This window comes from Mauremys mutica, chromosome 3 (assembly GCF_020497125.1).
Source record: "Mauremys mutica isolate MM-2020 ecotype Southern chromosome 3, ASM2049712v1, whole genome shotgun sequence".
NCBI classification, from domain to species: domain Eukaryota; kingdom Metazoa; phylum Chordata; order Testudines; family Geoemydidae; genus Mauremys; species Mauremys mutica.
In genome coordinates this window covers 147,033,711-147,055,183 of record NC_059074.1, presented here as the reverse complement: position 1 = coordinate 147,055,183, position 21,473 = coordinate 147,033,711, and the positions used below count along the sequence as shown (strand labels likewise).

The window sequence follows — 21,473 nt, the reverse complement described above, 5'->3', positions numbered from 1 at the left end:
TTGCAAAAAAAGCAAACATGAATCTGGGATGCATTAACAGGTGTGTTGTGAGCAAGACACGAGAAGTCATTCTTCCGCTCTACTCTGCTCTGGTTAGGCCTCAACTGGAATATTGTGTCCAGTTCTGGGCACATTTCAAGAAAGATGTGGAGAAATTGGAGAGGATCCAGAGAAGAGGAACAAGAATGATTAAAGGTCTAGAGAACATGACCTATGAAGGAAGGCTGAAAGAATGGGGTTTGTTCAGTTTGGAAAAGAGAAGACTGAGAGGGGACATGATAGCAGTTTTCAGGTATCTAAAAGGGTGTCATAAGGAGGAGGGAGAAAACTTGTTCATCTTAGCCTCTAAGGATAGAGCAAGAAGCAGTGGGTTTAAACTAAAGTAAGGGAGGTTTAGGTTGGACATTAGGAAAAAGTTCCTAACTGTCAGGGTGGTTAAACACTGTTATAAACTGCCTAAGGAGGTTGTGGAATCTCCATCTCTGGAGATATTTAAGAGTACGTTAGATAAATGTCTATCAGGGTTGGTCTAGGCAGTATTTGGTCCTGCCATGAGGGCAGGGGACTAGACTCGATCTCTCGAGGTCCCTTCCAGCCCTACAATCTATGAATCTAGTGGGGTCCCACAGGGGTCTGTCCTGGGTCTGATACTATTCAATATCTTCATTAATGTCTTGGATAATGGAGTGGAGAGTATGCTTATAAAATCTGTGGATGACACCAAGATGGGAGGGGTTTGGAAGCACTTTGGAAGACAGGATTAGAATTCAAAACGATCTCGACAACTTGGAGAATTGGACTGAAATCAACAAGATGAAATTCAATCAAGACAAGTACTACATTTAAGAAGGAAAAAAATCAAATACACAACTACAAAGTGGGGAAAAACTGGCTACGCAGTAGCAGTGCTGAAAAGAATCTGGTGATTATAGTGGATCACAAATTGAGTATGAGCCAACAATGGCAAATATTCTGGAGTGTATTAACAGGAGAGTTGTATGCAAGACCCAGGAGGTAATTGTCTGGCTCTACTCAGCACTGGTGAGGCCTCAGCTGGAGTACTGTATCCACTTTAAGAAAGATATGGCTTTAAATTGGAGAGAATCCAGAGGAGAGCTACCCAAATGATAAAATGTTTAGAAAACCTGACCTAGGGAAAGGTTAACAAAATGGGCATGTTTAATCTTGGAAAAAGATGACTGAGGGGAGGACTGAGAACAGTCTTCAAATGTGATACGGGCTGTTTTAAAGAGGATGGTTATTGGCTGTTCTCCAGGCCACAGAAGGTAGGACAAGTAGTAATGGGCTCAGTCTGCAGTGAGGAAGATGTAGGTTAGATATCAGGAAAAACTTTCTAACTACAAGAATAGTTGAGCACAGGAATAGGCTTCCAAAGGAGGCTGTGGAATCCTCATCATTGGAGATTTTAACAACAGATTAGAGAAACACCTGTAAGGGATGATCTAGGTTTCCTTGGTCCTGTCTCAACACAAGAGGCTAGACTGGATGTCCTCCCAAGGTCCCTTCCAGACCTACATGTCTATGATTCTACATAATTCAGCTGTAAAATCATTTATTAATATTTTTTTCTAGTCTCATTCTGCCACAGAGTATCGAGTCTGGTGCAGATTTCAGCACTACTGAACCACAAATCCAGGAGTCTCTAAGGGTATGCCTACACACCCTGCAAAAGCGAGCCTCCCAGCCTGGGTTGACAGACTTGGGTTAACTGAGCACATGCTAGTGCTCTAAAAAGAGCTGTGTAGACCACCCTTTGAAGTTCCAGCTCTGTCTGTAGCTCAGACTCTGGAGCCCAACCCATTACCTAGGTTTCTTCTAGGATTAAAAAAAAAAAAAAACAAACCTTAAAACCCCCACTTGCGGGATGCCACATGTAGGGTAGTGTAGAGTAGTGAGCACCTCATCACCTCCAGTTTGAGATTGCTCCTTTCATGTCAACGAATGCATCCCTGAACAGTGCTGGTGCTGCAGTCTCGTCTGGACACAGCATGATGGCCAACACGAGTTGAACAGAAACATGCTCCAGCAGCACCTGATCTGAACACTATCCAAAAGGGAAAGGGAAGCAAGAACCACACTATGAAAACCCAGGCACCCCTAAAATTCTGTTGTTCCCCTCCCCACCACTGATCAAGGGTGGAGACAGGGAGGGCCTTTTGCAGATGGCAGGTGGTGATCCTCAAATGCAGAAGCTTTGACTTGTGAGATGGAATTTGGAAGTGACTGGCCTGGGTTATGATCACAGACTTGGGCCTGCTGGGAATTCCCACAGGAAGTTTCATTATGTGCAGCATGCATTCCACAGAGGCCAGAAGGACATCTCGCTGTACAGACTGGAAGCTCACTCAGGACATGTCAGAGGATGCAATGAAGAAAGGAAGTTCTGTGTTCTTTCCACAAGACTTGACCCAAGACTTTGCACCTCCACATTGGCCAGTTCAAATGGAATCAGATTGCTCCCTTGGGCCATGGCAGATGGATCTCCCTAGCCAATAAAGACTTATGTCTGGGCAGAGGAGGGTTGTACATGACAAGGCTACAGAAAACAAGTGCCTTCTCCTGACAGCATGTTGAACAGTGGGACACCTTATTATACATCTGTGTCCCCCATCTATAGTCATCACTCAACTTCCAGCCCTGGAGCTGCCAGTGACAGGGGCTGGTCTCTTCAGATGTGTATGGAAAAGAGTGGCAAGAGCATTTCAACCCAATGCTCATTTTAAATATTTAACTGTATGAAGACTGGATGTGTCCTCAGTGGGAGACTCATGAGTGGAAGAAAAACACCAAAACGGCTCCACTGATCACAGACTCTGGAGCCTCTACGCCTCCATGGATGTCTCTCACATACAGTTCGTACAGACTACAGCATGATGGCAGTAGCCACCCAATCATCAACTACTCGGGAAGAAACGTGCAGGCCACAGGGAATGAACCAACCTTAATTGGCCTTCTTGGTGTAGAGTTAAAACCTACCACACAGCCAATCCTTTTGGAGGGAGCAAGCATGAGTTATTTTGCTGCAGCTATTAAGGCAATGTTGCTGCTAGGACATGCCCCTGGAGTGACTCCGTTCTGCTCTGCTCTCCCGCTGCATTCCTCAGGTTGTTTAACATGGATTTGGCTCCTTCGTTTCCACAAGTAAGGAGAAGCCTGAATGCTGACTGCCATCTGCAAATACAGCCCAGGCTCCACCCCCGCATGCCTGCGGGCCACCAGGTGTGGCCAGAAATGGCACAAGCTACACAACAAACACACCTTTGATGTGGAGCTGAAAGCATGTAGCCGCAGGGCACAAACAGCACGCCGCCTGCCGCCGTGCTGACTCGCTGCACAGGAATGTGGGCTACAACCACAGGCCAAGACAGACAAACACGGTGCATTCCACACCAAACAGGGAACGAAAACAAGCAGCTGAGCCCACATGCCCTCTGCATGCCCACATGCCCTCCACACGCAGGCCATGTCACCTCGAGAACCTCCACCATGGCCTCAAACCCAATCAACCAACAGGGAGTAGGAGCCCCATGTAGCTGTGAAGCAAGGGAAACAGCATAGGACAAGAGAGTTAATAAAGCAACTAACAGAGAAAGGGGAAGAGAATCTGTCTGGGTTGGGAAGTGACTGAATATCAGAGTTTGTAGAGTAGCAGGGAAGGGAATTTCCCTGTTTTCCCTATAAATAAGTCAACGGGCAAACCTGTGAGTGAGTCTTGTTAACAGGAGCAGACAGAGCTGAACTCAAGTGCAAAAGCCTGAAGCTGAATTCAGGTATGAAACAAGTCAGAAGGGCTGGGCCTTGGGCCTCCCATAAGAGACACCAATTTCCTTTTTCTAGGGTCCACTTTCACATACATCCTTCCCTGGAGATACAAAACCACACCCATTCACTCTTACACACACACACCCGCCCCAACATCGTTTCACACATACTGCCAGCAGAAATTGATCTGATCTCAGTTCTACGCAACTCCTGCGTCTCTAGGTAGGCACATGGCCACTTGTACTAACCTGAGGAGAACTCAGTCAATACACACAAAGCTCTCAGATGCCGGGTAACTCCTGCCTAACTGCAGCTCTGCAAACCTGACTACTGTCTTTACAAGTTTTTCACTGTGATGTTACTTTGTTACTGCTAAATATATTTTTTTACATAATTTATTTTGAAAAATTCACTTTCAGAACTCTTCTTTTACAAACTTTTCATTCCCAGATATAGAAGGAAATTCTTTTGTAGCTATATTTGGGACTCCAGTTGTCAAATTAAAATAATTTTGTTCTTGGGGAAAAAAGAAAAAAAAAAAGCAACACCTCTGCCTAAGGTGATCCCTTCTCACAGAACCCCACCCTGCTGGATAGAGTTACAAACAAGCCCTGGCTCTCTAGCCAGAGAACTGCTGCTCTTGCCCCTCACAACTGAAGCCCTGCTCCCATGTTAGGAAGCCATTTCAAAGGGGAAAGCAATAAGAATGAACCCCAAGAGGACACCAGTGGCCAGCATCCCCAAGCAGCCCAGGTTTAGCTGACTCTCACATACTCTACCTTTCTGTTTCTTTCCTTTAAACTCAAAAAGAAGAATCACCAGCCCACTTTGTCTATCAAAGCACTCAAGCCCAGCGCTGTGGGCAGCTATGGCGCTTAGTGGTCAGTGCTCTCACTACCAGACTGGAGACCTGGGTTGGAATCTCAGCTTTGTCTCATGCCAAGGGCTCAGCATTTAGCAGACAGGAAACACATCCTTCAGTACCAGCATTGTGGTGAGCATAGGTTCATGTGACACTCTTCAGCAACACCCACCCATGGGCTCCAAATGGAATCTTAGCCAGTGGTCATTAGCATGTAGGCTGGTGGCAGCAGCTATGCAAGGGGATTTTAGGAAGGGCTGGGATTTTGTAACATGCATAGGGCAAAACCAGCGAAACTAGACCACACAGAGATACAGTAGAAGAGATATTCCCTTCTGCTCCTCAGCTACCAAAGGGCAGGATGAAGGGGGGCCGAGGAGAAGAGCAGTACCACTTCCCAGCTAGAACTGAGGCGGAACAGCATTGCAGCAATAGTACTGTATCCTGGCACTGGGTAGAGCAGTACCCCTCCCTAGTCCCAGGGAATTCACGGAAGAGCAGCAGAGATGATTATGTGGCTGAAGAGCTGTATTCACAAGGGGACATACCTGTAGAGTTTAGAAAGGGGGAGTGAGGACCACTATCTACCTACAACCACTGGAAGGGTGCAAAGGAGTCTAGTGTGCCACCAGGATTTAGCCAGGAGAAAGCAACTCTAAGGAGCCATGAAGGTCCACCAGGCTGTGGAACTAAGATTTCAAGGCCCTGGGGTGGCAATTCCCCAAACTGAGCCCCACCCAACACAACGGAGGGACTAAGGGCCTGATTTACTAAAGGTATTTAGGCACATAAAGGTACAGATAGGCAACTCATGGGATTTACAGTAGTACCTAAACAGGTTAGACACCTAACTCCCATGGGATTTAGGCACCTCAGATTAGGCACTTTTGTAAACCCCACTAGGCACCTAATACTTTGTAAACCTGGCCCTGAGAAGGCACAGGGAACAGAAGGTAGTGCTTCCCAACTCCAACCACATGTGCGCCCCACATATCCAGCTCAGGCTCAATGGAGAGGAAGGAAGCCCCTTTCTACCCAGACAATTTGCCAAGCGCCATCCCCACACAACCCATCCAAGTTCCCCCAAGTCTCAACAATGCAGCGTGCAATGGCTGCAGCTCTCCCAGCATACAGATCTTCCTGCTTCCAGGAATAGGTGGTGTCTTTGCAGCTTCCCCTCCCCCTCCCCCAACCCACACATATACTTTGTATGTTTAACGCTGTCTCCTGGTACAGCCCTCATCCTGCCACTGGTGGGCGGGTAAGTGGGGGAAAGGGGCCCTTTATAATTGTAGTGTTGCAATCTGCCAGCCCAGCCAGGCGGCCTGTTCCCGCCTGCACTATATTAAATACCTTATAACTGATTACACCCCCATGGGGCATGATTAGCAGTCTCCAGAGAACAAAGTCTACTTTCAGAAGAATAAGAACAGACACGTACGGCTAACTTACTACACAGCTGGTGAGGGGAGCAAACAGTGAGAGCTTAACTCCACTGATTCCCCTATTACTCCTCTCCCTCCCTCCACTCCCTCTCTCAAAGAGCTACAAATACTAGCCAGTGTGAGGTTTCCACTGCACTGGATTATTCTCTTTAGTTATACTGGAAGATTCAGGAGATACAGTCTCACACAAGCAACCTGCTGCCTGTGGAACAGAGTCCAAACCCTAGGGACAAATAGCCTCAAGGCAAGTTTTTTGGGTGTGCTAAGGTTAAACTTGTAGCTCTGAGTGACAGAGAAGATAAATCCTTTGCACTGATTTCCAGGGTGGGAGAGGGGTCGATTCCACCAACAGCCACAAGCGAACCAAGAGAGCTAGAAATATGATCGTACAGCCACACCCCTCTCTAGCCACGTTATGTACCTGGGGGGTTCTGTATAAAGAATCTGATTTAGTCCTTTGAGTTAACAGCCATCCAGACCTAGACTTAAAGATTCTGTAGCTTAGGGCCACTCTCCCACAGAGATGGATTTTGGGGATCCCAAAAGATGGTAACACCTACCTACCTCTTATATAGCACTTTTCATCTACAGAGCTCAAAGCACTTTACAAAGGAGATCAGTATCACTACCCTCATTTTTACAGATGGGAAAACAAAGGTGCTAGAAGGTGAAATGACTTGTCCAAGGTCAGCCAGCAGGTCAGTGGCAGAGCCAGGAACAGAGCCCAGGTGACCTGAGTCCCAGTCCAGTTCTCTATCCACTAGACCACACTGTTTCCCCTGTTCTTGGGTGGCCATAACATAAACAGCCCCCAATATATTTGACACTAATTGACCACAGTCTCAGCAGAGGTGCCAAGGATCAAGTTGACACTGGAGACTGAACACCTTCACCTAAAGAAGCTAGGGAAATGGAGGGGAACCCTCAGTACTCTGGCAAGGACATGAAGAGCCCTGCATCCCCAAAACCAATGCATCGGTGCAAACCTAAGGAAGCAAAGATAGCATGAAGCTGTTCAGCCCTTTTTCTAGACCTGGATGCATCTAGGTGTTGCAGTACCTCACACTGCTTATCTGCAGACCCCAAGCATGGCCAGGTCAGATAGGAAATGTCAATGAATGACAGCTGAGTTAAAAAAAAAAAAAACCTAATTGAGGGGAAAACATTCCTATTCCAGAGAGCGGCATCTGTACAGTGGCTCAATAAAACAGACTGAGAGGCTGTCTGCAAAGCGATGGAATTAGCAAAACTATTTGCTTACTAGCTTCCAGAACCCATCTGTCTTGCCCTTGTCCATGACCCCTGCTTTGCCTGACATGTGCAATGACACAGAGTGGTGTAGTTTGGAGGCACTGGTACATGGTTATGTTTGAAGGATGCAAGAAACTTGCTGAAAAACATTCCACATGGATTCTCAAGCCAAACAACCTACAGAAAGATTTGCTCATGGAGACTCTAATCCAACTACAACTAACATACTAATATCTGCGACATGTGCACAGTATGTCTGAACATAATGGCTGGTCTCATTTAGACTGAAAGGTTGGAGTATTCTGTGTATTACGGTAACACCTAGAAACACCAACTAACACCACAGCTTCATTGTGCTAGATGCTGTACCAACAGCGTGGAAACACATGCACAGTTATGAAACATCTCACTTTTAGGGACTGAAGGGGGAATTCAACATAAATAGTCCCCTCTCCCATGTGTTAGTATTAGAAACATACTGAGGTGATTCACTACCACTCTTTCAACACCCAAGACAGCATGAAAGAAATAGAACCCAATTCTATTTAGGTTCTTATGGTGTATCTATCACTGAGGCACCTTTAGCATTAAAGTTTAACGCTTTCTGAAACCTGCAAGATAGTTGTGAAGCCCTGGGTGGCATCATACAATGTCCAGTTCTGCTGGAGCTCAGCAATCCCAGAGAAACTGTACCGTAACTAGGCTGCAAAAAAAGCCCCTGAGAGTAGCCTTTATATTCTCTCAGCTCCTCTGTGGCAGGAATGGCTGATCCGCATTCTGCCTAATAGCACAATTGATTGGCTACATTTAGCAGCTAATCTCCCCACTATGCAGGGCAGCCATCAATCAGGTATTCCACCTTAGCTGGTGAGTAGCAAGCATGGTAGCACATAGCTACCCTGACAGCCTGAAACACCACCACTTCCCTTTCCCTGCCCCTCAGCCTATCCCGAGCCAACAGCAGAGTGGATTGATTTAAATCACCACATGGAAAGGCTTGAATTAAATCTATTTTAACCAACTTTTCTATTTTTACTTCAGTTATTTTCTAAATAAAGGTGCATTCTCATTGACAACCATTAAAACACATTGATTTACAACTAAATAGAGCCTTCACACAAGATTTGTACATCTTTTTGATATCTTCGAGGGTACACCATAACTATATATATATATATATTTAAGCAATTATATAGCTTCATATTTTCAGGTTCTTATTAATTGTACATTTTTAGTATACTAGAAAATGGTGAATATGTGGCTTATTTACCAGATAATTAACTTTTAGCTCATAATTGGAATTTAATTAATTACACAAAACAGCATATCACATTTATTTTTATTAAACAAAACAGCCTTAAAGTTTTGGATACATAAACTTCCAATCAAAACATGATTTACATTTACAACTAAATTATTTATTAAACAGAAAGATTAATTGTAGTAACTGAATTAAACTAATTATTTCAGGTCAGCGTAGGAAAACTTTCAAATATGCCTAAGTGAATGTGACTGGAGCTTACTTTCCTAAGTCTCTTGAAAACGAGAGTCTCCTAAGTTATTTAGATTGTCTTTTTCAACTTTTAAAACTAGTAGAGCTCATCTCCTTCCTATTCATAGACTGGAAGAGAAAGACAAGCTTTCCTACTTTTTCAATTCCCAGTTGATTTCTCAACTTTGAATGAACTAGTGCAAGTGAAAAAAAAATATTCCTTCAGTGCCTGCAGAAAAGGCTACTGCTGTCAATAGCTGGTTTAGCACTTCAACAAACTCTGGTTGGTTGGTTGGTTCCAGGTGCTTAGCTAGTGACTTCCACCAGTTCTGTGGTATGACTTTCTTTAAATTGAAAACTGAGCCAGTCAAAGCTCAGGTAGGGAGCAGTTGTAAAGTAGGCGTATACATAGGTGCCGACTCCGTGGGTGCTGGTGAAAAAATGGTGGGTGCTGAGCACTCACTGGCAGCCCCCCCCATCAGCTTCTCCCTCCCCCCAGTGTTTGCTGCCCCTCGGCAGGCCCCGCTGATCAGCACCTCCCCCTCCTTCCCCTATGCCTCCCACCCAACACAATCAGCTAAACAGCGTGGAAGAGACTTTGGGAGAGAGGGGGAGGAGCGAGGGCATGGCACATTGGGGAACAGGGCGAAATGTGGCGGGAAGGGGATAGAATGGGGCCTTGAAGGAAGGGGTGGAGTGGGGGCGGGGCCTGTGGCAGAGCCAGAGGTCGAGCACCCCCCCGGCACATTAGAAAGTCAGCGCCTGTGAGAGTATAAGACCACCCATCGGGACTCAGTGGATGATCCTGATGAGATATATGATGAGGTCAGGTTCCAAAGGCTGTGATGACTTTGCTAGTCTCTTGCAACCAGTAGCACAACTCCTGGGACCCACACAGGATCAAGTTCTTAATACAGTACATGACCTATTGAGCCATATTTATAAAGCTAGACTTTCAAAAAGTTAGACTTCCCCCCCAACTGTTTCTTTATATTGAAAAAACAGCTTTTAACTCAAAGTTTTTGAAAGAGGGTCCATAGTTTTTTTTATTTAACTATTTTAAGAGATTAGAAGTTTAGATCTATATTTTGTATTAAATTCAGATTTCATTTTAAACAGTTTTTTAAAATTATTTAAATAATAAAATGAAAAAAAATCTGATTTAAATAAAATATCTGATTTGATTTTTTTGAATGCTGATTTTTATCCACCCTGGCTAACAGCCTTCCGGTTGAAGAGAAGCACTCCTCTCTCTCCACTACCAACATTCACCACTAGGGCAGCAGACCCTAATTTAGCCCAGCACGAGCCCTCTGCAAACTGCTAATCCCCGTGCACAGCTGTTTCTCAAATGTACTGGCATGAGCAAACCATAAACGATTTATGGCGCGTGGCAGGAAGATGCCTGGCTCCCTGTGTGGGCGGGGTTTTGGTAGAAGATCATGCTTGGGCTAATGTTTATATTGCGAGTTGTCAGTCTAGCAATAAATCATCTTCTGTACTACATGGTAATAGAGCTCTCCCCACCCAGCTGGCACCCTGACTACAGTGAATCCGATTAGAGCCATTTCAGACACCTGGGAGGCTTTTTTTTTTTTTTTTTTACAGAAGCACCAACAAGTCAGGGAAAAATTGATACATTTACAAACATAATCTATAAGAATTCCATAGTCCTGCAGGCTGGGTTTATTTTCAGGAATCAACCCTGCTTGGTGCAAAAGGCTTCCTCAAATTACATTCCCAACCAGCTGCAAGTGATCAGACCTAGTACATACATAAGCACCTCCTGCTAGTACAGTGCTTTACTAGTAATGAAAAGTTACAGTCAATGAGAACCTTCTAAGCAAAGCTAGTTTTCAGGAACTTACAGAGCTGAACAGAGGACCCCTGGAAAGTTGAGTTATGAATATGGGGGCATAAAATATGTTTTTCATATATTAGTCAGGCAGACACTTTCTGCTTAGAAAGCTCAAACAGTTTAAAGGGACACTGTCAATTTGAAAATCACACATCTAATACTGTTGCTCAAAACAGCTCAGATTTAAAATATTTTAAAAAATAGGACAATGAGATTTAAAACCACAAACCAGCAGGGAGAATCTGGGACAGCTGAAGCAGCTGCAACTACTTTTAGCCCATTTCATATTGACAGATTTCAAGTTGACAGCATCCCTTTCATTTTTTAAAGCTTCCCACTTGGCAGGAACACACAGTCCTTACTAAGGAACGGCAAGGAGTATTTGAAAATAATACTGAGCATGTGCAGCAACACATGCCCAAGCTGCAGGCATGACCAGGACCATGGAGCTGCACATACTAAAATAACAACAAAAAAGTTTGTTGTCATAACTACTGGCCTAGTGGATGGGGGAGAGGGGAAAGCAATAGACATGATATATCTTGCTTTTAGTAAGGTTTTTGACACAGTCCCAACATGACATTCTCATAAGCAAACTGGAAAAATGTGGTCTAGATAAAATTACTATAAGGTGGGTGCATAATTGAAAGACCATACTCACAGTAATTATCAAAGGTTCACTGGCAAAGTGGGGGAGGATGCATCACCTGGGGTCCTGCAGGGTTTGTCCTGGATCTGGTACTATTCAATATTTTTATTAATGACTTGGATAATGCAACACAGAATATGCTTAAAAAAATCTGCAGAAGACACCAAGCCAAGGGGGCTGCAAACTCTTGGGAAGACAGGATTAGAATTCAAACGACCTTGACAAATTGGAGAATTGGTCTGAAATCAACAAGCTGAAATTCAATAGAGATAAATGAAAAGAACTATACTTAAGAAGGAAAAAATCAAATGCACATATACAAAATTGGGAATAACTGGCTAGGCAGTACTGCTGAGTTATATTGGATCACAAATTAAATATGAGCTAGCAATGTGATGCAGTTGCGAAAAAGGCTAATATTCTGGGGTGTGTTAATAGGAGTGGTGTATATAAGACATGAGAGGTAACTGTCCTACTCTGCTTGGCACTAGTGTCAACCCCTGTACTGTCCCGTTTTGGGCATGTCACTTTAAGAAGATGTGGACAAATTGGAGAGAGTCCAGGGGAGAGCTATAGCAACAATAAAAGGTTTAGAAAACCTGACCTATGAGGAAAGATTAACAAAACCGGGCATGTTTAGTCTTTAGAAAAGACGGGGGGAAGGGGAGACATAAGAGGGGAGAGGTGGGGGGGACGACGACTTGAGAACAGTCTACAAATATGTTAAGGGCTGTTATAAAGAGGCCAGTGATCAATTGTTCTTCATGTCCACTGAAGGTAGGTCAAGAAGTAATGGGCTTAGTCTGAAGCAAGGGAGATTTGGATTAGATATTAAGAAATACATTCAAACTACATGGATAAACAAACACTGGAATGAGGCTTTCAAGGGAAGTTGTAGAATCCCTATCATAGTCTAACCTGTTCTTAAAAGCTTCCATACACCTGTCAGGGATGGTCTAACTATACGCTGTCCTGCCTCAGCACAAGGGGTTGGACTCGATGACCTGTTGAAGTCCTTTCCAGCCCTACACTTCTATGATTCTACTCTAATTAACTTGGAAAAACATTTGATCTTCACTAGAAACAAATGCCACAGAGTCAAGTTTGCCTAAGGTTTTATACATGTCCAGGTACAATGCCCCAAAAGACAAACAATTCTCCTTCTCTTCTTTTGACTTTAAAGAAAATTCAGTAAGTTACATTAATGCCACATTAGGGCTGAGATTTTACATGTACAACAATTGGAAATTTCATAATTGTGGTTTCTGCAGCACTGTCAGTCAACTTCATTTCATAGATAAATTATAACAAGACAGAACCTGGCCCAAGACGCTGTTGCTGTGCGAACCACAGCTCTAACTATAAGCATAGTTAAACACTGGAATGCTGACCCTTGGGCATTTGAAATTGTTATATCAATGCATAGCATCGAGCTGCCTCCTCCATCTGCACAAACAAAGTTCCATACTGTGAATGAAGTGAAGCCGCCACAGATCGGACCCCAGTGCAGGAACCCATGGCAAGTCAGTCTGACCCCTGCAGGAAGTCCTACTATCTGACTCTGCATCATTTCACTTCTCAACATTATTCCCTCAGGATCACACAGACAATTGCTCAGAACTAGCTGGGGAAATCACTAGCTGTTTTTTCACTGAACACGGTTACACACAAATAGCTAAATTTTGCCCTAGAATGCATGCATAGTACCCAGTGAAATCCACGGGAGTTGTGTGCACTGATCTCAGAGCTAGAATCCATCCTCAGCTCTGGAAATCCTCCCATCTTTCCACGGCCTTTGTAACTGTTTCTGCCATACTCAGACATACACTGCTACCAAATGCTCTTACACACACTTCTCCACCACAGCCACTTACCAGGACCTCTTGCCTTATCAGCCCATCCCTCCTGCCCAATTCAGCAAGACCACATGAACAAGCAGCACACAACCACCTCTAGTTCCTCAGCACAGATGGAGGTGCATAATAGGACAATGGAAACGCCTTGCAGAGCAAGAAGGCTTTAGCTGGCACAAAACCATACCAGATTTCACTACAATGTCCTTAGAGGAATTCCAGCCCCCAGCCAGCAAAGCTTCCAGCACCTCTCAGACTAAAGTCCACTGTAAGCTTGCAACGTGGAGGGGCCAAACTCCACATATTCCTTTTCCTTCTAGCAGCAGCTGAAAGAAGCATAGAGTGATGGTGTCCCCTAACCATCAAGAGTAAGGAGGCCATACCCATAGGTCTAGGGAGGACCCATTCATGGATAAGAGAAAGTTAGCTGCTAGAGGCTGCACTAAATCCCCAAGATTCCCTCCACGACCTTCTAAAACCCTCAAATGTTAGGACCACAAACAGTGATCTTTAAGGGTGATGATCATAAAGAGGAAGATTTAACAGGCAATGTGACAGGGCAAAGATGTACTTACCTCTGAGGAACTGCCAGGCTGGATCAGACATGGAGTCCATTTGGTTCAGGACGTTGCCTCTGACACTGCCCAGTACTAGATGCTTCAGAAGAAGATGCAAGAAAAATCATAGTGGGCAGTTATGGAATAACCTTCTTCCTCCTCCTAAGCCTCAGCCATTAGAGTTGGTTTATGTGCTGCAGCACAAGGGTGATCATCTTATTTAAAATACTTATTTTATTATAACAAAAGTAAATCTCTGGACCTTCTCATTCATTTAAATGTCAGATCCATTCTGAATCCTGGTAAACTCTTAGCCCTAATGCTATTATCTGGTAGTGAGTTTCACAGATCAATTATGCACCGTGTTAAAAGTATTTTTTAAACCAGTATGAAATTTGTTGCCTATCAGCTTCATTGAATTTAATTCCATTTAACTGAAAAATACAGTCAGGCACTTTAAATTCTCATACGGAGCCTTCCAGGACTCAATACCTAGCACTGGGCAGGGCCAGGAATATAGAGCTGATGCAAGTGATGTGAATAAAGCATTCCAAGTAACTCTTCATTCCCACCCTCGCATTATGGGACTCACACCCCACTGGGGCTATGCCTTCATAGCAGTTTGGAAAGCCTTAGCGATCCACTAAGCATAACTTCCAGTAGGACACTCCAGAGTGTATCATGTTATCACATTAGCAATAAGACAGTACACTGACATGCTGGCAAACAAGAGAATAGTTTCCAAGTCTAAACGGGAGGAAGGGGTAGAAAGGAGAAGAGGAAATTTGAGTCATGTGTAAAGACGCAGCCATACAAGAGAGCATGTGAACAGTGGAAACAAACATACAGATCACAGAGGCTGGGGGCTTTCTTAGAATGCCCTCCTCCTTTAAATAGAACAGGGGTGTAACTTGAAATTGCTGTAAAACAGGGCCCATCACTCCGCAGAGAATGCAGGATAGTGGACCACACAAGTTCCTCCTTCATTCTGAGCATCAGGCAAGTCACATCTTAATGTATTTATTTATTTGTAGGTATTTCTATGATGTTCATCTGAGCATCTCACGGGCACTAATGGAGGTGCTCAACTCCTCAGTGAGGTGGAGTAGTATTAGCCCTATATGTAGCTGAGGAAAGGAGGCAGTGACTCTCACAAGTTCACACAATAAATCTGTGCAGAGCCAAAAACATAACATAGTTCTCCTGTGTCCCAGGCCAGTGCCCTGACCACAAGATCATCCTTCCTCTCAAACCAGTCTGTAAAGATACTTCACCTAAGAAAAGTAACATTCCTCCAATGAAGTTACAGATCTGTCTTGGATAAAACAGCTGACTTTATGCAGGGGGACTGGCTCAGAGAAAGATAGGGGGAACAGACAGCAAGTGTGAAAAATTGGGAAGGGGGTGGGGGGTAACAGGAGCTTATATAAGAAAAAAATCCAAAAACCAGGACATCTGGTTACCCTAGAGAAAGAGGACAGATGATTTCACCTCTGGGGGACTGGCCAAGTTGGCAGAAAACTACATTCACAGCTTTGTTGGTCCCTGGATGATATCAGTTTGGGAGGGGGTTCAGTTAATTCCCATCCTTAGTGAAGAGGTATCCACAACACATTTGGCACTAACTGAAGCCTAGCAAATAGTCTGAGTAGAGGCCAAGGATCAAAAGTGTGACCGTGACAGCCTGAACTGTCCTATTCAGGCATCAATTTTTATCTGAAGGGCAGAATCCACAAAACTTTCAAATGTGGAGATGGGGGCTGGGAGTCACTAACATTAACATATCTGTCCCCTTGTGACAATTCCAGCCTCAGTCCTGCCAACAAGAATACAAGGTAAGTCCCCCTTCGTGTGGTTGGCAGTCTCCCTTTGCTCCATCCCCAATTCCATCTAAGAACTGACTGTGCCTGTGGGTTTCCTGCATACAGTACAGCAGAAGCAGCCATGGCAGAGGGAACTTGACCAGATTAGGCAATTCTCATCACACACACTACTGACAGCGCTAGCCCTCTGCTGCTGAGGAAGCAATTTGTGGATTGGCTGTGACCCTGCCCTACAGAATTGTCCCATGCAGCAACGTTTGAAGTGTAGAAACAAATGGAGTCCCCACAACAGCTTGAAATGCCCTTTCTCTAAAAATGAGCAAGGCATATTAGCAGGATGAGAAGCCCACTTGCTGCTACCCAGGCTGCATCTCATGATACACAACGTCAATCTCCAGGGCTCTCAAGCACCAAGTTTACTTTGAATGGAGGAGTCTCTGGCTGAGCTTGTGAAGGCCTTACACTCAACTCAGCAACATGTCTGTCTGTCTGTAATGCAGTAACTTTTGAACACTGCATCTGATCAACTCCAACATTTCAAGGAATGTTCTAGCTATCAATGGCCAGAATCCTATTGATCCTGGAGAAAATGGGAAAACCAAATGGGGGGAAATGGGGGACACATGAAGCCCCAGCCATCTGACTAGAAGAGCCACAGCTTCAAGCACCTCTGCAACTGTCTACAGATCAAACTACTGGTTGATGGCAAGCATTAAGACATAATGACAATACGCCCATTTCATATTTGCCTATCCTCCCAGTAGAGTTTAACCTGTTAACACCCAAAATTACATCTCACGGACAGAAAGAAGAAGAATGGTGATGGGGAAGGGGAAATGGGAGTGCCCACAGAGCTCCTGGTTTGGAGAGGAAATTGGGGTCCTTCACAGGGGGAAGGGAGGAATGGGGCACATATAACACAAGGCAGAGAGAGACTGGTGGACCCCAGTATGGGGAGAGGGGAACAGGGGCACAGAGCCCCTGGCACAGGAGGCACATGAGAATGGGGGGCACACAGAAACATTGGCTTGAAGGGATATTGAGAGATCCTGGCACAGGAGGAAATGGAGGGGAACACAAAGCCCCTGCTGTGGGGGTAAGGAGAAAATGTCGGACACTAACAGGCCCAAGCATGAAGAAGGGGTTAGGGGGCTTTGCAGGGAGTCCCCGAAATAGAGGGGACAGGAAGGGGCACACAAGGAGTTTGTGGGGGCAAAAGGAGGGATGCAAGAAGCCTCCAGTGTGTGTAATAATCTCATCTTCCACAAATTATGAAGCATGGGACCTGCTAGTTAGGGCTACTGAGTAAAGCACAATCATGGGTTTAGTCGATCCCATTTATTCTGCCATTACTGAGCTGATTGTCTTTGCTCAACTGTTTAAAGCACCCATAAGGCAAGGAAGGCAACTGCCACAATCCCATATTACATGCAGCTCCTGATACCACACACTCTCCAGTGGATACCCACCACCATGCCAAAGTGTGGTGCATCAGTTACCCACTCTCAGGGCCCGTGCAACCACTTAGGCAAACTAGGCAGCCACCTAGGGCACCTAGTGGTTGAGGGTGCCTAAAAGCCCGCTCAGGCGAGGAGGTGGAGTGGAGGTGAGCTGGGACGCGGGGAGGGCCGCCCGCAGTAACGGGGGGGGCGCACAGGGGAACCGCTCCCCGCCCCAGATCACCTCCATTCTGCCTCCTCCGCTGAGCACACAGCCCCTGCTCTAAGTCTCCTCCAATCGGCGCCGCAAGCCTGGGAGGGGAGGAGAATTAGAGCAGCGCCGGCATGCTCAGAGGAGGAGAGCTGGGGCAGGCTCTCCGGGCGGGGTTGGCTGCTGTGGAGGGGGGCGGGGTTAGCTTCCATGGGGGGGTGGGGCTCCCCAGGCAGGACTCGCTGACGCAGAGTGGGGGCAGTGTTAGCTGCCGTGGAGGGGGGACTTGCAAGGGGGTGGTAACTGCTGCAAAGGGGGGGCTCCCCGGGGGTGGGTTAGCTGCCGCAGCAGGTAGGGTTAGCAGCCGCGGGGGGGGGGGGGGAAGCTCCTTGGGTGGGAGGGGCGGAGTTAGCTGGGTGGGGGAGTGGCACAAGGAGGAAGTTTCGCCTAGGGTGCAAAACTTCCTTGCACCGGCCCTGCCCACCCTGAACATAAGGGGCGGATCCTCAATGAGACGCACACCCTTCCCAAATTCCTGGGCGCTTTTACACTCTGTGCCACCCAGGTGCCATTTAGGAAGACAGGAAAAAGATAAGAATTCAGGGTTTGAAATCTGGAAAAAAGAAAAAGCAACTAGCAGAGAGCCACAACTACTCAGCACAGTATGTAGAAGACTGCAATGCATCTTTGATATAGAGGCAACAGGCCCCAGCAGTAACATCCCTTCTTGATCACCAAGTGGCTCGATCATATTAAAGATGAAGGTAGCCACAGGCTGTATTGTGGAACTCTATAGGCCACATTTGGCAACCCCGAGTGTGTTCCCAGTATATTATATGAGCCACATGGCTGCCTATAAAGAGAGCTAAAAGCAGAGAAGAGACTCCTGATGCTGCAGGTTACACCAATGAGATTAAATGCTGACCTTACACTCTTAATCTGGTATGCACAGAACACCATTAAGGTACAGGTACCTAATACTTTCTGTACAGATTGAGTGACAGATAGAAACAGAAAAGAAGTTTACATTGAAAGTGACTCAAGGGGAAAGGGAGTGAACAAGGGCAGCACAAGTCAAAAAACTACATAAATACTGAACAGCCCATCCTCTCAACTTGATCTCCACACATTCCTTACCCCACTGCAGGCAAGCTCAGACGTGCACTTGCCTTGGCATTAGGGGATCACCTAAAACATGGATGCAAAGATTTACTAGAAGGAATTACCTAGCAGATTAGGGAATTACTAAAATTACCTAATTTGAGACATCACAATTCTCACAAGAGGCCTCGTCTGCACTACAGCTGCTACAGCAGCATAGCTGCAGCTATGCCACTGCAGCGCCATAGTGTAGACACTTCCTGCGCTGACAGGAGGAGTTTTTCCATTGACCTAGCTGCATCTACACTAGGGATTAGGGTGGCTCAGCTACAGCGCTCAGGGGTGTGAATCAGGGCTTTGGAGTTGTGATCCGACTCTGCTCCAGCTCCAGGCAAAAACCTGCTGCTCTGCACTCCAGCTCCAGGCTCCACTTCAAAGCCCTGGTGTGAATTGCTAGGTTGATCCACATTTTAAGCTCAGATCAGGCATTAAAATGATCCTGAGGATCTGTCTGTGCAGCTCCAGCAGGGTAGAACTTTTTTTAATTAGGCAAGGATAGCTCCAGCGCTCCCTGGACCCAGTCCACATCGATTCATTTCAGGAGCTGTATCCACAGCTACTACAGTACTGAAAAAGGGGGCTTTAAAGGGCTCATTTCACGGGGCACAAAGACCACTAGTACTGCCCTGGTTCGAGTTAAGCTTGTCTGCCTAGTAGCTGCTCTTGAATTCTACAAGAAACTCCCAATCTCTCTTATTAGCACCCTGCAGTTACCATCTCTACCATCTCACCTTGGGCCCACTTTACATAACATGGACCTAATATGACAAGGAGGATGCCCTAGCATGCAGGACCTACAGATGGACCATTTGCTAGGTATGTGCCTCACACATTTGCACTCTAGGATTTCAGGAATTCAAATATTGAAACTCAGAGTGTGGTCTGATGTAGCATCACCTCATTCCTGGCTTCCTTACCTGCTCTCCGCTGTTTGTATCCAAGGGATTCACTTCGTCCTCCTGTGCAGCCCCTTTATATCAGCTCTGTCTCTGGACTGATTCTGATTCTGATTCTGTAAAATACAGATCTGCAGCTTTGAGAAGCTCTGTCAGGCAAGGAGCAGTCTCATTTTGCCAGGCTGTCTTTTCAGTGGGCTCACTCCAGCTGGCCTCTCTCAGACCTAGTCTATTCCCAGCTCAGAGAAACTCACAGCTCACTCACTCACCCTTTTGCCAATTAATGCAATTTCAGTTGGAAATAATTTTTCCCCTCTTCCATTTACAAATCCCAGTGCCAGTGCTCAACCTTTCACTTCTTTCATACTTAATTGTCTCCCACTCACGCTCTAGACCAGATCCAGATCTGGTTCAGTATCATTTGCTCAGCTCTGCTGTTCTCTAAACTTTCCTTGTTCTTGGGATCTGTTCAGATTCACTAACTTCCTTGCAGAAAGTCTCTTGGATGATGCCTGGTGCCAGGGAGTGTCTCTAGGTTGGTAAAGGATCCTCTCTTCTCCCCAACCAGCTTTGTCACAGAGACATTGTTGTTCCCTCTCCCCTACTCTGACTTCTTCAACACAGTTTGGGTCTTGATCACACAAACTGTCTCAGATTTGCTTCACTTCGTTTCCAATTCTAAAGCCCTTTTGTTGTGGCTATCACTGTCTCACCCCTAAACACACATAGCTCTCCCGCTTTCACTCCATAAGGATCTGGTTCTGTTCAAACTTTGTTTAGACCTCTCTGGCCCACAAGCAGACCCAGTTCAGTTCTGGGATCAGTCTTCCTCGATTTCCAGACTCAACTGGGTTTAAACTGACTCAGTTCCACTGTCTTCCCCTCCAAGGCTCAGTTCCTGACCCATGCACCTCTTCTGCCCCCAATTCAGTTCTGGCCTAGCCTGGCCCCTGCAGCCCAGGGGTGATTGTCTGGCTCTGATACAGTTTTCCTCCCTGGGCTCACGTCTCCCAGTTCTGTTCTGACCCGGTTGGGCCCAGCTCCCCCAACACCAATGTGACTTTACAGCTAGTTCTGCCTCTTTCCCGCCCCTTTAGCCCGAGGGCGACAAGCTGGGGGCAGAGCCGAACTCCTCCCTTCCTCGCGGGTCCCGGTTCGGTTCTGATCCGGACGGGGCGCTCTCTGCGCTGGCGGAGCTCTGACCTGACCAGGCTGGGCCCTATCCCAGAGCGGCTCTGACCCAACTCGGACCCGAGCGCTCGGGGCCAGGCTCGAGGCCGGCCCGGTCGGGCCCCGGGCTCGGTTCTGACCTGGCTGGGTGTCCCTCAACCCCCCGGGGTCCCGGCCTGGCTCGGAACCAGTCGGGCTCCGCTCCTCCCGGACTCCCGGGGACTTTACAGCCGGTTCTGACCCGGTTCGGGTCTGTCTCGGGCCCGCCCCAAACTTTGCCCCCGCACGGCACGGCCCCGCGCGCTCGGCTTAGGCCACCATTTTGCCGCGGGGTACACTGGGTAATCCGGCGGAATCCCCACGCAGCGGCGTAGGTGCGTCATCGAGAGGGGGCGGGGCCACGCACGGCGGAGGGAGAGAGACGCGTGGTAGATCACCATGGCCACGGGAGGGAGGGGGGCAGGTTACGGAGCCTGCGCGGCTCCTCGCAGCGCGAGCCCCGGGCTCTGAGACTCGCTGCCGGTGGGGGGGTTGGGCTGCTGTGTAGACGCCCCCTGAAGCGCTGCGCTGGTGTGGTTAGAGCAGAGCAGGAGCGTCCGCTGCCCACGGGGTGGCTACACCGGAGTCACCGCGTAACGGGATGCAGGGGCCGGCAAATGCCCCATGTAGACAAGCCCTGGCGGGGAGCAGCTCACCGAGCTGGGCTGCCCCACGTTCACAAGCATCTTCCGGGTGTCAGGCTGAGGCGCCTCGCTTGGTCCCGGCCACGGGGAGGGGAGGTGGTCACTCACGGGTGAGGCGATAGCTTATTGGGCCAGCTTCTGCTGGTGGGAGAGACATGCTCTGTAACCCACTTTTGATCCTCTGACTGCAGGGGGTTAACGGGCCACTCTGCCCTGAATGGTCCCTGACAATATGTGCTAACTACTTAGGCTAAACTACACCCCCCCCCAACCCGCCTTCCAGTTTGCTGTGAGCTAGGAGAGACCTGTGATGCTCCAGGGCTCGTCTGGTTCCCCACCA

At 46.9% G+C, this 21,473-nt stretch overlaps 1 protein-coding gene across 2 annotated transcripts in view; it reads right to left on the bottom strand.

Annotated features, from left to right (window-relative positions):
- TJAP1 (tight junction associated protein 1) overlaps nt 1-20,800 on the bottom strand; it is a 55,357-nt gene extending 34,557 nt beyond the window's left edge. Inside the window, exons 1-3 of one of the 2 annotated variants that reach the window (XM_045009182.1) lie at nt 20,591-20,800; nt 19,302-19,390; nt 13,769-13,850 (exon numbers count right to left, since the gene is read on the bottom strand). The gene's annotated coding sequence lies outside the window, so the exon portion shown is untranslated. The remainder of the gene's footprint in view (nt 1-13,768; nt 13,851-19,301; nt 19,391-20,590) is intronic. The other variant, XM_045009183.1, reaches the window with a different exon arrangement.
- Nucleotides 20,801-21,473: the final 673 nt, after the last annotated feature.